Raw genomic sequence first — 17,551 nt, forward strand, 5'->3', positions numbered from 1 at the left:
TCCTGCCAAGTTCCTCAAATCCTCTCTTATCCATCTCTCATCTGTCTCCGGATAGTGCATTGTGGCCATGTCATTCCTCACTCAAAGCCTTTAGAAATTTCCATGTAGGATCAAGGTCCAAATCCTTCGGTGTCCAAGAATGCCTTACGCAGCTTGTCCTGCTGACCTCTAGGATCTGTTGGCCTTACTCTCCTCCTTTCTCCTCTCCAGCCACACTGGCCTGTTTCAGTATTCCCCATGCTCCAGCTCCCCCCGCCCCACACCTGCGCATACTGCTCTCTCTTCCAGGAACCCTCCTCCTCACTGTCATGTCTTTCGGATCTAAATTGCAACATCACTTCCTCAGGGAGCCTTTGCTGTCTCTCCAGATGAGCTTCGGTCCCACTGTTAATATGCTTTCAGGGAGGGGCTGTGTCAGCCTCTGCTCATAATTTTATTACTCATACTTAGAACAGAACCAGGCACTTAGTGCTCAATGAAATGTTTGTTTGAGAAATGTGGAATGACACCAAGTACTCACATCGTCATTGCCTTCCTTCATATTTATAGTGTCAGGGAGGTAGATGAGGAGAGATGTAACTTAGCTATGCAACACCAGACCTGCACTTTATCAATACTTTGTGGAAATACAGTTTGATATATCTAATTGGTATTTACCTACGGTATATCCATATTCTTATTTTAAAGAACTCCATTTAACCTATTCCCTACTTCTTCCATAACTCTAGATTCTTATATCTGATGGCCTTCTCAACATCTAAATGCATGCTTTCTCTTCTCACCTAGAGTGAACCCAGCATTCCTAGTGGCCTCCAAGGCCCCACATGCCTGGCCCCTACTGACCCTCTGACTTCAGGTCTTACTGTACTCCCCTCTGTCTAGCCCTTCCTTGAGCATGTGAAATGCTCCACCCAGGGACTTTGCATGTGCCATTCACGTGACCTAGGATGCTCTTTGTCCAGACTTCTACCAGCAATTTCTCTCGGCTTCTCTAGAGTACCATTGCACATCCAGCAGGCCTTCTGTGGATACCCAACCTGAAGTCTCATGTCCTCCCTGCTGTAGCACATCTGATGCCTACTCTTTATGTTTCCTGTCAGCACTCATCACTGCCTGTCATACTAGATATTTTACCTACATATTCATGAGGTCTGGGCTGTCCTGTTGTGTCTTTGTGTCTGATACTAAATAGGTGCTTGTCAAGGTTGAGTTGGAAAACAGAAACCACTCTGCATATTTGCAAAAGAATGGGACTTAAAACAAGGTAGTTGACAAGAGCTGAAGGAGTGAAAGTGAGGAGCTCAGAAGGCACCGTGCAGAAATCACGAAGCAACTGCATGCTGCTCTGGGCTGTGTGGCCTGTGGGAAAAGCCAGAACCACATGAGCAGCTACAGAAGCCTGTCCTGTTCTTTGCTCTTCTACACTGGTCTACACTGGTGTGCACTGCTCTATACTGGTATGCACTGGCCTGTACTGGTCTATACTTGTATGCACTGGCCTATACTGGCCTATGCTGGTTGATCCTGGGCAGTACTGACCCTCTACTGGTTTGCACTGGGCACAATATTCCATAAATAACTATCAAATGAGTGGATTAATGCAAACATGATGAAGAGTGCTGTATAAGTGACAAGGAGCACAAGTAAAACTGCAATATGACATTCATACATCTGTGATATGATAAATCCTTTAGGGCCTAATCTCCCCTTGACCAGGTCACACTGGACCTGGAGCAGAGAGGCAGAGTTGGTTTGTCTCTGGGTGGTGGGAGGAAGCACAGGGCTGCCTTAGCAAGAGGTGGACTTCAGCAGCTAGTGCCTGACCTCTGAGGACCTATGTTTATGCACGATATATGTTGTCGCATCTAACTAGCCTCTGAGATGCAAAATTCTGACAAATGAAGGTTTTACACAGTGGTTTGGGACCTTCGCCTGCCACCCAACCCACACAACTGCTTTCCCACCTCTCTCTGCAATAGTGTTGATTTGTGTAACTACTTGACCGGTATTTTGAACTTGGCATATTTTGTCAAAAAGAGTAGAAAACTAAAAGAAATGAGAGTGTTAGTAATACTGAGATATCACTTTTCATCTACCATATTCATAAAGATTTAAAAGCAGGATGACATACTATGGGGTGAGGACACTATAAAATAAGCATTGGACATGCCATCAATCCAAAGTTTGGGGAAGACACCTTTACAATATCTACTGAAATTGCTAATACATTTGATCTAGAGGCCTATTATGTCCACTTCTAGAGATTTTTCAGGTATATTCATGCACATGTGAATTGACATAAATACAAGTTTTCTATTGAAACATGATTTACAACATTGGAAATAACCCAAATATCTATTCATGGAAGAGTGGTTTAATAAATGATGACACATTCGTTAAATGATATACTCTGCCTCTGTTAAAAAGACTAGGAAGCTCTTTCCTTATTAATAGGGAACCATTTCTATGATGAACGTGAAAATTGCATTGTGCAGTACATAACAGTATGCATAGTATGCCACCCTTTATATTTACAGAGTATTTCTGAAAGGATGCCCAGGATACTGGTCATAATGGTTGCCTCTGTGGGGGGACTGGGAGGCTGGGGCTGGGTGGGAGGGAGACTTCTCACAGTACACTCACGATAAGATGTAGGTCTCTGTCAGAGTCTGCTCAGGCTGCCAAAACTAAATGTCACAAGTTGGGTGGCTTAGACAACAGTCATTTTTATTATCAAGTTCTGGAGGCTGAAGTTCAAGATCAGAGTGTTGTCAGCGGTTGGTTTCTGGTGAGACCACTCTCCCACACACCTTCTTGCTGTGTCCTCACGTGGCCTTTCTGTTTTACCTTTGGATACCCCTGGTCGATCGCAGAATGTGAAAGAATTCCCAAGACTCAAAGGAATAGAATTTAGAAAGTTTATTCAAGAAGAAAGGCGCTGGCAGAGAAGTCGCTGGGGGCAGACAACTGCACCTAATGTTAGGTTAGCTTTTTCTTATATGGGAAAGGGTAGGTCAATTTTCTTACAGTAGGAGATGTGACATATAGACTGAGGTCATTTTGATGGGGAAACTGACCCTAAAATGGTTCCCTGCCACGTGGAACTTACCTAAAATGGTGGCCCGAGTGGAGAGAGAGGTCCCCAGCCTAAGCCCCAGGCCACTTCCACATAATCCCCTACAAGCCACACCTTGAGCCAATCACCAGAGGACACCTACTCCTTCCCTGACTCAAGAAAGTCCCCAACCCATAAAATTCTGCTCAAAGCCTTGCTAGGGGCTCAGTCTTTGGGAAGGACCCCGCTGAGCCCGCCCGCGTAATAAAGCTGACTCTCCTAACTCTCTGAGTGCCACTTGGGTTCTTTCCGGTCATGGATTCTGCAACGATTTGATTGACATATGTTGATTATATAAATAATTTCTTTCTGTGCATGCTCTTACCCAGAATGCATACAGAAAGTGGGGGCCAAGCCATAATGCTCATTTTCTTTTAATTGTATACAGGAGTGGGGGCCAAGCCATAATGCTCATTTTCTTTTAATTGTATTATAATGAGGCTAGAGTTCAGATAGCGGCCAGGCTCCAGCAGTTTGAGCATATGTTAAAACCAGATTACGCTGGTTAGGCCTTATCTCCTCTTTCTAAGGGTGTTTGGATCAACAAGGATGGTTCCTGGGGAGGGGATACAGGCCTGGCTATACCCCTTTGGGCTTACTTTTATTAACTCTTTTTCTGCCTCATCACTTTCCTCAGTGCACAGTCATGGAGAAAATGAGCTCTTCTAAGGACACCAGTCATATGAGATTAGGCCCCACGCTTATGGCCTCATTTAACACTAATCTCCTTAAAAACCTTATTTCCAAATACAGTGATAGTGGGGATGAGTGCTTCAACATATGAATTGTGGGACAGGGGACGAAATTCAGTTCATAACACTCTTAAAAATGTAATATAATGAAGACCTTGAAGGAAATCCTTAGGGATGCTGCAAGCCTCTCTCTAGCTTTCTTTCTTTTCTTTCTCTCTTCCTTCCTTCCTTCCTTCCTTCCTTCCTTCCTTCCTTCCTTCCTTCCTTCCTTCCTTCCTTCCTTCTTCCTTCCTTCCTTTCTTTCTTTCTTTCTTTTTTCCTTCCTTCCTTCCTTCCTTCCTTCCTTCCTTCCTTCCTTCCTTCCTTCCTTCCTTCCTTCATTTCTTTCCTCTCTCTCTCCCTTGCTCTCTGTCTCTCTGTCTCTCTCTCTCTGTGTATCATACATACAGAGAAGAAGTACATGTAACATATGGAGCAGCTTACAGCATCTTCACTGAACTTCTGAAGGGGAGCAGAGTTTGCCCCACCAAAATATGTCTCTTTGGGGACATTGATTATTTTAATCTGGTTAATTTTAAGAAACAGCAGACAAGGGAGAAGCTCTGAAATCCAAGTAGAGCTTATTCTTTGTAAAATGACATTTACATTTATAAAGGAAACCTCCATTTCTAAGGGTGTTTTCCTCACTGTACCAGGACTGTCTTCACTATCAATGGAGAAGTCACAGACTAAATCTGCATGACAACCTGACCCTTGTTTACTGTGCTTTTCCTGGTCACCTCCCGTAACTGACTCTCCCTGACCCCCACATCTTCTTTGGTCTGTAGCTGAAGGTGATATTTAAGGTGGTGACTTCCTCTATTTTGGTGAGTTACTCAGTGTTTCTGGGTCTCACCCATGTACCGTATTTTCCTGAAAATAAGACCTAACCACACTATCAGCTCTGATGCATCTTTTGGAGCAAAAATTAATATAAGACCCAGTCTTATTTTACTACAATATAAAAGCCGGTCTTATGTAATATAAGATTGGGTCTTATATAATATAATATAACATAATATTGGGTCTTATATTAATTTTTGCTCCAAAGACACGTTAGAGCTGATGGTGCAGCTAGGTCTTATGTTCGGGGAAACACGGTATACAGGAGGGAAACATGTTATTAAACTTTAATTTGTTTTTCTCCTGCTAATCTATTTAGTGTTAGTTTGATTATTAATCCAACGAGAAGAATGTTGAAGGGTAGAAAATAAGTTTTCTTCTCTGACACCTCCATGCCACCAACACCAGACATAAAACTGGAACTTGACGAGCCCCCAGAGACTCCTAGGCCTCTTTTCAGCTGTGATTAAACCCACAAGTTCATATGCCCATCGCATAATAAGACCAATCACTAAAACACTGAGTATGCAAAAAGGGTTTATTTTGAGAGGCAGCCCACTGAGGAGATGGGGAGAAAACCCAAATCTGCACCTCAATATCCAGGGTTTGGTGCTAGTATTTAAGGGGCTGAAAGAACAGGTATGTGGAGGTGCTACAGGGGAAATTTTTAATTGGAGGAACTTGGCCCTTTATGGTGAAGGGGCTTTAGCACCAGATATTCCTGCACAATGGACCCTTGGCTTCTGAAAGGGTTTAAATTTTGGTTATGTTTTGGTCCTTTGGTTCAGGGGAGAGGGGGCGAGACTTTGGTTCTGAGTACAGCTGGAGGTCAAATTCTCTCTTCTGGGCATGCTTTGGTTGCACAACTTGTGGTTTTGTTGTCTCTCTGGAAAGCAACTCAGTATCTTGTTAGAAACAGGATGGGACCATTTTAAGCTGGTTCTGTGGCTACATTTGTCAATGTAAGAAACACACAAACCTGTAGAGGATTTTTATGAATTTATTTGAATCAAACTGACAATTGCTGGGAAGGAAAATCTCTATGGATTGGGAAAATGCTCTGGAGAATGGCAGTTTTGCAGCTTATTTTATACATTAGAATGAAAAGAGGAGACGTAAGGAGGCTTACATGAAATCCATTGGTGGTAGATTAGGAAGGTGGGAGAAAGTAGAGTGGGGAAATCTCTGGGATTGGATAAAAAGTAAAATGGAGAGACACATACTTCTTTCACATTGGTGAGTAAAGGATAATTAATCATTAATATTTATAGCACAGAGATGATATGCGAGGATAACAATGAGGGGTTCTGTGGTCTCCTGGTCTAGTACTGGCAATTGTGATTTGAGGGGTCTGAAAAAAAGGATTACTCTAACATTCCAAATTAGATGCAAACATTCCATTTAGATGCAAAAAGACAATAGACAGGCTCACTTAAGTAAAGATTAACCTTTGTCAAGGAAGCTACAGTCCTAGGACATGACTACCCAACATGACCCTCTTTTAGTTAGGAAATTTTATGTTCACACCATCCTATGTGGTTATCTTTGGCTTCCCCTGAGCTCAACAGCCACACATTATAAATCTGTTTCTCAATCAGCATTCTCTTAACTTCTGACAGCATCAGTTATTTTCATGTGTTGTGAATTTTGAGTGTGCCTTCTGAGGGTCTCAAATCTGGCATTAATCAGATACTCACTGGACTTACCTAGGGTGGCCAACTGTCCCAGCTTACCTGGGACTGAGGGGAAGCCAGAGACATGGGTCTTTCAGTTTAAAAACTGGGGCGGTCTTGGAGAAATGGGACCTGTTACCCACCCAAGGTTTAAGCCAGTTGACCATGTGTCCAAGAGTGAAGAAAAGAAATGCCTAAAGTCACGAGTGGAGTGTGAGCAAGTGTGTTCTTCCATGATGTCTTACTTCTTTTATCATCTGGCTCAGCTCAGCTCCCAGAAACATCTAGTCGGCATTTCTGGGAAAGCATTGTACATGAGATAATGTGCTTCTCTCCTCAGAGGCCAGGGAGGAGGGACTCCTCCAGGCTGGTCCCTGAATTTGAACTTGGCCTGAGCCACAGGGAGCACATACCTCAGAGCCCTGCTGCCCAGGCCAATCATGGCCGCCCCTCCCAGAGTGTTTTAGGGAAGGGATTCAGGAGCTGGAACACATTACCTCACCTCTAATATCTTCTATCCTGGGAAGAAAGGATTCTGCCAATGAAGTTTGCTTTGGGATTCAGACTCTCATTGGGAACATTACTACACTGATTTCTAGATGCCTGTCTTCTTTCTTTTGACAGCAGGAAACAAATTTAGAATAGACCTAATCTAAGAGAATAAGGAACATAATTAATTGGCATGAATGCTGTGAAGTAGCTTCCAAATGAGGAAAATTTACAACATTTTAAAGAAGTAACTAGTCATAGAAAGTGAAAACTGAAGCAAGCTTTTTTTCCTGATGGAATCTATCATAACTAAATTGATTTTCAAGCTTTTCATTATTACATCATAAGAAGTGATTTGACGTATTTTAAACTGCATTCTGAGTGTTTGGGGTATGATAAAATATAGACATTGCAGTATATTTGGGAGATACAGTGGGGCACAAGTGTAACTGCCAAAACTTCACTTCTTTAAAATGACTTCTTTAAAATGACTTTTTTCTTTCTCTTTCATTCAGACATCAGATTCTAGTCAGCATCACACAGTCTTAGGGACAAAGCCTCAGGTCTGTTGACCACATTAATAGAGTTTTTGTCAAACTAAAGATAACATCTTGGCCTCAGTTGTGTTTTAGCTCCAGACACATGAAGGCAGAACGACCTCACTGGCCATATCCACTCGAAACCAGACAGAATTGTTACTGGAGAGTGGGCTGTTATCCGCGCTGTGTCCAGGTTCTTGGAATCTCGAGCAAAGAATTGAATGAGATACAGGAATATCAAGTGGTGAAAGAGTAGTTTATTAGAAGAGATAGTACACTCCAAAGAAATAGGACTAGACCCGAGCAGCAGAGAATGGCTCAAGGGCTCATTATTAAAAGAAAAAGTCCACTCCAAAGGGTTTGCAGTGGGCGCCTGAGCAAAAGCAAGGTTAAAAAGGCTCAAAGGGCTCAGACTGGCAAGGACTTGGAGTTTTTTTCCTGTTTTTCTCTAGAATGGGCTGTTCCTTTCCAGGCGTGGGACCACTTGATTGAGACTTGTGATTGACAAGAGGTTATTACCTCATCTTTTTAGACTGTGCATGTTCCTTCCCAGAATCCAGTCAGTTATAATGATATTAATGGACTTCTGGGCATATGTATGATATTATAATGATGGTATAATGAGGCCCAAATGAAATGAAGGTCGTTGTGGCCTTTACTGAGCAGGTGTGAGTGTCCGGTTTAATCTAGTGGGATGTTTTGTACCCATTTCTTCCTCACAGGGGTAGATTATTACAATGAAAAGGGGAAGTTTTGGGCGGATAGGGGAGGTCCTTTGGCGGTTGCATTCTGTGGGTTATGCAGGAATGTAGAGACCCGATGCCTATCTCTAACTGCCTGCCTTGTTTTCCCCTTAAGAGACATGATCCCCATAAAATCTCTATGGGAAGTTGGGGGACGGGAGGTCTTTTCTTCTGCTAGGCAGGGGCGTAGAGCTGTCCCTACCTATTGGGGGATTCATGGAACTCTCGTTCTATCTGATCTTAGAAGAGAGGAAGGGGTCTTGAGATCTGCCTGGAAGGCCGCGTTGGCTTCTTTGGTTGTGACTGGCAATTTTGCTGGGGTATCTTCTGTATCCCCAAGGCCCCTGAATGAGGAAAGATAGATTTTAATTAATAAATCCATTAGCTCTATAGAGCCTGTGGCCATTCAACCAGTCATTCAGGTGTCGTTAATTGTCCAGGAGTTAGGCCCAGAATGGGTAGGAGAGAACATTAGACTTCAATTATTACAATCAACAAGTATGAATCACAAGTTTTAGGGTAATTATCTATAGCAGGGGTAAGAGTTAAAAAACTTGGGGAGAGAAAACTTTTGGAGAAGGAAACTTAAAATTTCTATAGAAAAGAAAACATCACAGTTTTTCAGTGTGGGGTAGGGACTACTCGTTGGCTTGATGCCATGGCCTGATTGGCATGCCCACAGTAGAGGCATCACCTTTCCTTGACCTATCTATAGCTTAACAATAGATCATCCCCTTGTGGTTTGAGCTGGGAATGTCACCTGTCCCACCCAGTTCCTTGTCTTAGAAAATTACCCTGAAACTTATGATTAATACCTGTGGGGACAGAGCCAAAAGAGCAATTTCCAGGCTCTTGGCCTCACATGGAAAGGTGCTGGCTCGGTTATTAGATGGCCATCAGCTGCAATGAGATGGTCATATGCTGTGGCTGGTTGGCCATCAGCTGTTACCAGTTAGCCATTGGCCACTAATATAACTGCCGGGGCTAGCCGAGGGGTTGGTTGGATGGCAGAGAAACAGATGGTGGCTAGCAAGGTTGGTTGGTGGAGAAGTGGACGGCGGGTTGTGGATCCTGTGGGTCCTGCTTCCCAGCCGCCAGCGAGAATATAGTGGTATGACTCCCTATCTATGGCTCCATTGGTGCTCCATTTTGGCCTCACCATATCCTGCGTTCTTGTGCAGGGAGCGGTAGCTGGGACCCTACATGACACATGGTGCAGTGAGCAGGGTACGGTGCCGGCCAAAGCTCTCCAAAGGGCGGTGGAGCAATTTGTGCGTAGGGACACTCAGTCTCGGGAAGTTTGTGAGGAGCAGCGCCGGGAGCAGAAAACACAATCTACCTGGGAGAAATGTGACCCCTCTGTGAATTGGTGGTCTTCTCGAGCCTCCAGAAGGCACGCTGCCCTGTTGGCCATGGCAGGCGTCGCCTGCTGTTTGGTAGGCTGCTGCTGCTGTAGGCTCCTAGAATTGTGGACATCTTACACTGAGGCCACTACCCACACAGATGCCTGGCGTGGCAAGCAAGATTCTGGCCAGCTAAGAATGATGTCTGACTCTGGGCAGGAGAACATATGGCCCCAACACAGTGTGTGGTGCCTGGTGGCCACTGTTCTTAGGAGTTGGACCCCGTGGAGGGGTGGGAAGACATGGATGGCTCTCCGGGCAGCATAGAAAAAGCCATGCAGCTGCCAGAGAGCTGGACCCCAGTGGAGGGATGGGAAGATGTGGATGATTCTCCCATCAGTATAGGTCAGAGAAACTGCTGTGTCGTTGCGGTCATGTAAGCTGGGAAGTGCTTGCTGAGGCAGTACAGGTGCGGGATTTGTAGTCCCAGGAAGAAACACTTGCTGAGTCCTCCATGGGAGATGAAGGTGAGGTCAAGGTTGTCCCTCACCCCCAGGTTGGGGGGGGGACTTGGAGCCCTTGCCCTGCGGAGAGGGCACACATTGTGAGGCCAACACCCAGCCCTGGCGAATGACTGTGGACTATGGGGAATTGCCTTCCATCCCTGAGGTGATGGACCGCTTGACTGTTTGCTTGGGAACGTACCACCATGTAGTGGAAGTGACGGATGTTTACTTCCTGTGTGTCGCCCAGCTGCCAGCGAGACTGTGGTGTAGGAAGACCCCTTGTTGGGATAAAAGTGGATGTTTACTTCCTGTGTCTCACCTGGCCACCAGTGAGACTGTGGCGCAGGAAGACCCCTTGTTGAGGTGCTGGCAGATGTTTACTTCCTGTGTCTCGACCTGTTGCCGTAGAGAATATGTAAGCACCTTGGCTGTGAGCCACTGTTGTTCCAGCATGGTACCCTGAGAAACCCTGGCTGTGCCAAGGAAGTCTGGCTGTGCCCAGAGAGACTGGCAGTGCCCTGAGAAACCCTGGATATGCCCAGAAAGTAGGTGGATATAGAGGTACACCCCCTCAGACATTACTTGAACTGGACTGAAACCTTTACTTGTGGGCTGGGCTCCTCGCACAGGACCCCTCGCGGAGATGCTTTTCGTGTAGATTGTGAGGCAAGACCCTGGAGGGGTGGAGTCTGGGGATAGAGCCAGGAGAGCAGTTTCCAGGCTCTTGGCCTCATGTGGAAAGGTGCTGGTTTGGTTATTAGATGGCCATCAGCTGTTACCAGTTAGCCATTGGACACTAATATAACTGCCGTGGCTAGGCTAGAGGTTGGTTGGTTGGCAGAGAAGCGGATGGCGGCTAGCAAGGTTGGTTGGCAGAGAAGCAGACGGTGGGCTGCGGATCATGTGGCTCCTGCTTCCTGTGTCTCCAACCCAGCCGCCAGTGAGAATATAGTGGTGTGACTCCCCTATCTATGTCTCCATGGGTGTTCCTTTTTGGCATCACCATGTCCTGCGTTCTTCTGTGGGGAGCGGGAGCTGGAACCCTGCATGACAATAACCTTAGGCTTATTGATCACAATCTCAGTGGTCCACCAGGCTAATCCCATCATTGTTCCTGGGTTGCTGACTCCACCATGGAATTACGTGGCCACAGGGAAGGCTCCATGCAGACCCCTGGAACCCTCACATAGATTTTCCCTTAAGAACACCCAGATTTTCCCTTAAAAACCTTAAGCTGGTCTGAGAATGTTAAGGCAGTTTTTGGAGGTGTTAACCTGCTGCCTTCTCAGACCACTGGTGCTCTAGGTGAATAAGTGATAGTAAACATTTATTCTATGACCTAACTGCTGTGTCGCTCTATTGGCTAAGTAGGGCAGGCAGCATGAGCTCCAGACTTGTTTGGCCTTCAGTTTCAACATCAGGACCTGATGCAATAGTCAACTGACCCCTACCCTAACCCCCACCAATCAGCTGTGCCCGTGACCCCAACTCCCTAAGCTACCATGACTAATGAGTTTTTCCCCTTATAATCCATCCCCTAGAGGTCTTTGAGCCCTACTTCACCTGTGTCCCTGGACTTGGCACCATTTCATTATATAAACCTTCACTTTCTTTACCGCAAACCCCCGTTTGTGTCTCATTTAGTTTTGATGCGTGAAGGCAAAATGAACCCCCTTTAGTTCGATAACACAGGTGCTTCCTGGAGATAACATAGCCCTCCCTCAGAGACACCAGCATGCAGTTACTAAAGCCCTCAGACTGAGTCTGCATTAAGACATGCAGAACCAGGAGAAAACATTGGTTTCAAAAATGGGCCACAATTCGAAGTTTGTGGTGGGGTTTGGGGTTGGGCAGATAGGAGGCAGTGCATTGCAGTCATGCTGTGTCAGGGAAGAAAAGCTTTCCTCTACCCTTCTAGGTTATCCTGGCTGGACTAATAATCAAAGTGACATGAGCCAGATTATCAGGAGAAAAACAAATTAACATTTAATAACATATATATTTCCTCTATACATGAGAGAGACCCAGGAACTCTAAGGAACTCACCAAAATGGAGGAAGCCACCTTAAATATCACCTAAAGACAAAAGATGATGTTGGGGTGGGGAGTCAGTTACAGGAGGTGGCCAGGAAAAGCAGAGTAAACAAGGGTCAGGTTGTTATGCAGATTTAAGTCCCTCCCTTTAGCCTTGATTATGTAGTCAGGCCAGGTTCAGTGAGGGAAACACCCTTACAGATGGAGATTTCCCTTGAAACGTAAATATCCTTTACAAAGGGCAACTACTAGGTTTTCAGAACTTCTCCTTTGTCTGCTGTTTCTTAAAATTAACCAGCCTAAAATACTCAATATTCTAAAGATCAAACTCTGCTCCTCTTCAGCCGCTCCTCCTAAGGTCCTCTCTGCTATCAGGGAACAATGCAGTGCAACTGGAGGAGGCCGGCTACTCCCAGAGGAAGGAGACCAGTGAGGTGTCAGTTTATTCAGTACCAGGAAGGTCGGGAGTTAAAGTTGCGCAAAGCTAACACCCTGTTTCTGGACTATTTCACTTGGCTGCACAGTTAGGTTGATCCAAGTGTGACAGGTTAGTTAGCTGATCGTTAGGTAGATAGGAACATCCCTGGTGGAATAAACAAAGGCAGACATATCCTGAAACTCCAGGACAAAGATGAGACTGCACCTTGAGGCTAATAAATTATCTCATAAATCCCTGTTGGCGGGACAAAGGAGCAGATCTGATAGATAGGAATGGGTTGTTAATCCCTTTAGGGTGGGTAAACAGGACAAGCCTGACAGAGGAATTCCATTAGAAGGAGCCAGCCCCCTTCCCCAAGCAGGCAAGCGAAGGTATACAAGTAAGAACTTTTGCCTCACTGGGCAACCAGTTTGGGACCACCTCTCTTTCTGAGAGCCGCGGCTCTATACTCTTTACTTTTAATAAGCTATCCTCTTTTACAGCTCCTCACCTCTCCTTGGTGCATGCTTCCATTCTTCGGTTTCACGACATGATCCCAGCACAAAGAAAACATTCTACATCACAAGCACCTAGTTGTCTTCTCATAAGCCTTGGCCCACCTAGCCAATAGGGGCCGGAGAGGGAAGCTGCCCTGACTTAACTGGAGGTTACTCTGCAAGACCTCTGGACACCTACATGCTTCCAGTCATTCACTGGGGGGAGGTGGTGGGTGCCTTCTCTAATAGGCAAGCTGTGTTTACATTAGAAAATGGTTTCTTCAGCTATGCCAGCTATGCAGTAACACAGCTTGGTAAATTATGTGGATCTACAAATATGTGTGTGTTATTAAAGATGAATGGTGAGCCAAAATAGTGTAACTGCACATGAACTTCATTTCTTTAGCATCCATTCTGCTTTAATCCACGCTAGCTCTGTTTAGCCTACTAGAACTATGACTCACTTGTATTCTTTCCTCAGATCCTCCTACCTGTGCTTATACTGTATGTCCTCTCCTAATCAGGAAGCCTGAGAACACTGGGCTCTGGTCAGCGTCAAACTCACTGAAGAATAAAGCTTCAGGTCTGTCAACCATGACTAGGGTATAATAACTAAACCTTAAACAATGAGTAAGGTTTTAATAAAACAAAGCTAACACCTTGGGCTCAGTTACATTTCAGCTTTGGATTCATGAGAGCAGAACATTTCCACGGACAGCATCCCCTGGAAACTGGACGGAACAATGCTATGGCCGACACCAGGACATGAAGCCCTGGTCAATTGCTCCCTGCCTTAGCCCCGACCGATCAGTAAAGCCCCCAACCCCAGCTACCATAGCAACCCTGATTAATGATTTTTCCCTTCTATAACCTAGCTGCTAGAGGCCAGCCGGGAGCCAGGTTTTTTTGAGAGCACTGGCTTACCTGTGTCTCTGGACTTAGTGCCATCTCCTTAAATAAATCTTTACTTTCTTTGCTGCAAACTCTTGCTCATGTTCTCTTTAGGCTTGGATATGCACAGACAAGCAGACCCCTTTGAGTCTGTGGTAATGTTGCAGAAGAATGACGAGGACCGAGAGACTCAAGCGGCACACAGAGATCAGGCAGAACTCAGCTTTATTACGCCAGCGGGCTCAGTGGGATTGTTCCCAAAGAACTGAGCACTAACTGGGGTCAGGCGCTTTGTTTTATATGTTTAGGCCTCCAGGTTGGGGGGGAAATCTGGCCGGGGTGCCAGGGAGATCCGTCCCTAGCAGCTGTGACCGCTCAACACTGACAGGGAGGCCTCTAACCTTAGTGCCCGCGGGAGACAGCTCCGGTAAGGGATGGAGCTCTTAGCGGGGGCTTGCGGGGGCCACAGGAGACAGCTCCGATGAGGGATGGAGCTCTTAGCGGGGGCTTGCTGGCCCCGTTGGAGACAGCTCCGATAAGGGATGGGAGGAGGAGGGGGACGGAGCTCCTGGCCGGGGGGCCTGCAGGAGACAGCTCCAATAAGGGGGGATGGAGCTCTTAGGGGGGGCCTGCAGGAAAAAACCATCCCAATAGTAACAATAGTGTGAATGAAAAAGGGGCTCTATAACAGGTTCAGTTCTGACAGGTTCAGTGACCGCAAGTAACCTCTTAGGTTGATCTCGTCTAACTGGGCAGGTCGAGGTGGATAGTCAGGCCCCAGTCCTATAAGAGGTTTATCTTTGCCTCAAGCCCTGTTCGTTGTTCTTGTGCATCTAAGTTAACACACCTTTGGAATGCCAGAGTAATTCTCTTTTGCACACCCCTCTGGAGGTGTAACCTCCAGAGCACATAATCTTGGAACACATAATAGTTAACAAGGGAGCACACAATCTTGTTAACTATCCTGTACCTTGCTTTCTCCCACCTTCATGTAATCTTCCTTATGTCCCCTCCTTAATTTCAAATGCATAAAAGAAACTGCAAAACTGTTATTCTCTGGAACATTTGAGATCTTGTTTTCCCGAATGTCATTAGTTTGGCTCAAATAAACTCTTATAAAAGTTCTTTACAGGTTTGAACATTCTTACATTGACGATAGTATAATGTAATGGAAGTTAAAATTCTTTAACTTAAAAGCCCCAGACTGACATTTCAAGCTAAGGAAATTGCTTTTTCCTAGTAGAATGTTATTTATTGGGGGTGGGGTTGGGGGGGTGGCGTTTCATGCCTATGAATATGAGGTTCCAGTGACAAGATTGTCTGTTCCTTTAAGTAGGTAGGGCAGTAAGACTCTTGGTCCATGGAGATAATTTTAGTATTTTGTTTCTTATTATTTGGTACTTAGTATTTTTGTATTCTTAATTTAAATTTCTTAAAAAGTTTCCTGACCAGATGAAATAGGAGAAAAATGAAAACAGTGTATTAAAAGTTGGTCAAAGTTTTCTCCAGCTTCCTTGGGCATTGTTTGTCTCGCTTCTTAAGAAAGTGATGAGGGGACCCAACAAGTGAAGGGTCCTGAATGGGGAATTTGGACTTTATCTGATGTCCTTTCATATGCCATGGGGTATGTTTGATTCTCTACTTCTGCTTATTATTGTGTTTATAACTTACTGAGGTCTGTTTTTAGTGATTACATCAGAACTTATAGAAAATCAATGGTATTATTGACTTTCAAAGTAGGTAATAGGAAAACTACATTTTTATTTTAATAATTCTTTTATGCACTCTGATTTTTTATCTTGAAAAGATTTTTATTAAAATATAGCTAACACATGATATTATATTAGTTTCAGGTGTACACCACAGTTATTCAACATTTCTATACCTAGAGAAGTGATCACCATGGTAAGTCCTGCAACCATCTGACTCGTACCGCGGTGCCACAATGTTATGGACTATATCTCCTATACTATCCATTACATCCCCATGACTTGTTTTATACCTGGAAATTTGAACCTCTTATTTTCTTTCACATTCCCCTCCCCCCCTTTTAAAAAGTTTTCAATTACAGTTGACATTCAATATAATTTTTTATTAGTTTCCAGTGTACAGCATAGTGGGTAGACATTTATGTAACGCAAGAAATGATCCCCCTGACTAGTGCCACCAACCTGGCCTATACACAGTTATTACTCTGTGCTTTACTTTCCATCCCTGTGACTATTTTGTAACTACCAATTTGTACTTCTTAACCCCTTCCCATTTTCATCTCACACTCTAACCTCCCTTCCATTGACAATCATCAGCCTTTTCCCTGCAACTATAAGTCTGTTTCTGGTTTGTTCTGTTTTTGTTTTTTCAGTTCCACATACAGGTGAAATCAAATAGTATTTGTCCTTTTCTTTCTGACTTACTTCACTTAGCATAATATCTTCCAGCTCCTTCCATGTTTTCACAAATGGTAAGATTTCATTCCTTTTTATGGTCAAGCAATATTTCATCATATATACGAACCATATTTTCTTTTTCCAATCATCTGTTGATGGACACCTAGGTTGCTACTATATCTTGGCTATTGTAAATAGTGCTGCAGTGAACATAGGCGTGTATATATCTTTTTGACTTGGTGTTTTGTATTGTTTTGGATGAATACCCAGAAGTGGAATTTCTGGGTCACGAGGTAGTTCTATTTTTAATTTTTTGAGGAACCTTCAAACTATTTTCCATAGTGGCTGCACCCAGTGCACAAGGGTTTCCTTTTCTCCACATCCTCACCAACACTTGTTTGTGATTTATTGATGATGGCCATTCTGACACGTATGAGGTAATATCTCATAGTGGCTTTAATTTGCATTTCCCTGATTAGTAGTGACGTTGAGCATCTTTTCATATGTCTATTGGCCATCTGAATGTCCTCTTTGGAGAAATGTCAGTTTAGGTCCTCTGCCCATTTTTTAATTGGATTGTTAGCTTTTTGGTGTTAAGTTGTGTGAGTTTGTTATAAATTTTGAGTATTAACCCCTTATCAGATATATCATTGGTGAATATCTTCTCCCATTCAGTAGGTTGTCTTTCTGTATTGTTGATGGTTCCCTTTACTGTGCAAAACCTTTTTATTTTGACATAGTTCCATTTGTTAATTATTTCTTACCTGAGGCAACATATTAGAAAAAACATTAGTAAGAGAAATGTCAGAGTTTACTGCTTATGTTTCCTTCTAGTAATTTTATGGTTTTCGGTCTTACATTTAAGTCTTTAATCCATTTTGAGTTTATATTTGTATAGATGTAAGAAGGTAGGTTAGTTTCATTTTTTTGCATGTATTTGTTCAGTTTCCCAGCACCATTTATTGAATAGACTGTCTTTACCCCATTGTATATTCTTGCCTCCTTTGTCATAGATTAATTGAACAGATAGGTGTGGGTTTATTTCAGAGCTTTCTATTCTGTTCCATTGATTTATATGTCTATTTTTATGCCAGTATCATGCATAAAAATGTTTTGATTACTATAACCTTGTAGTATAGTTCAATATCAAGTATTGCGATGCCTCCAACTTTGTTCTTCTTTCTCAAGATTGCTGTGGCTGTTCAGGGTTTTTAATGGTTCCATATATATTTTAGGATTATTTGTTCAATTTCTGTGAAAAATGCCATTGTATTTTGATAGGGATCCCCTTGAATCTATAGATTGCTTTCAGTAGTATGGACATTTTAACAATGTTAATTCT

Source organism: Rhinolophus hipposideros (assembly GCF_964194185.1).
Source record: "Rhinolophus hipposideros genome assembly, chromosome: 11".
In the NCBI taxonomy this organism is placed as follows: Eukaryota; Metazoa; Chordata; class Mammalia; order Chiroptera; family Rhinolophidae; genus Rhinolophus; species Rhinolophus hipposideros.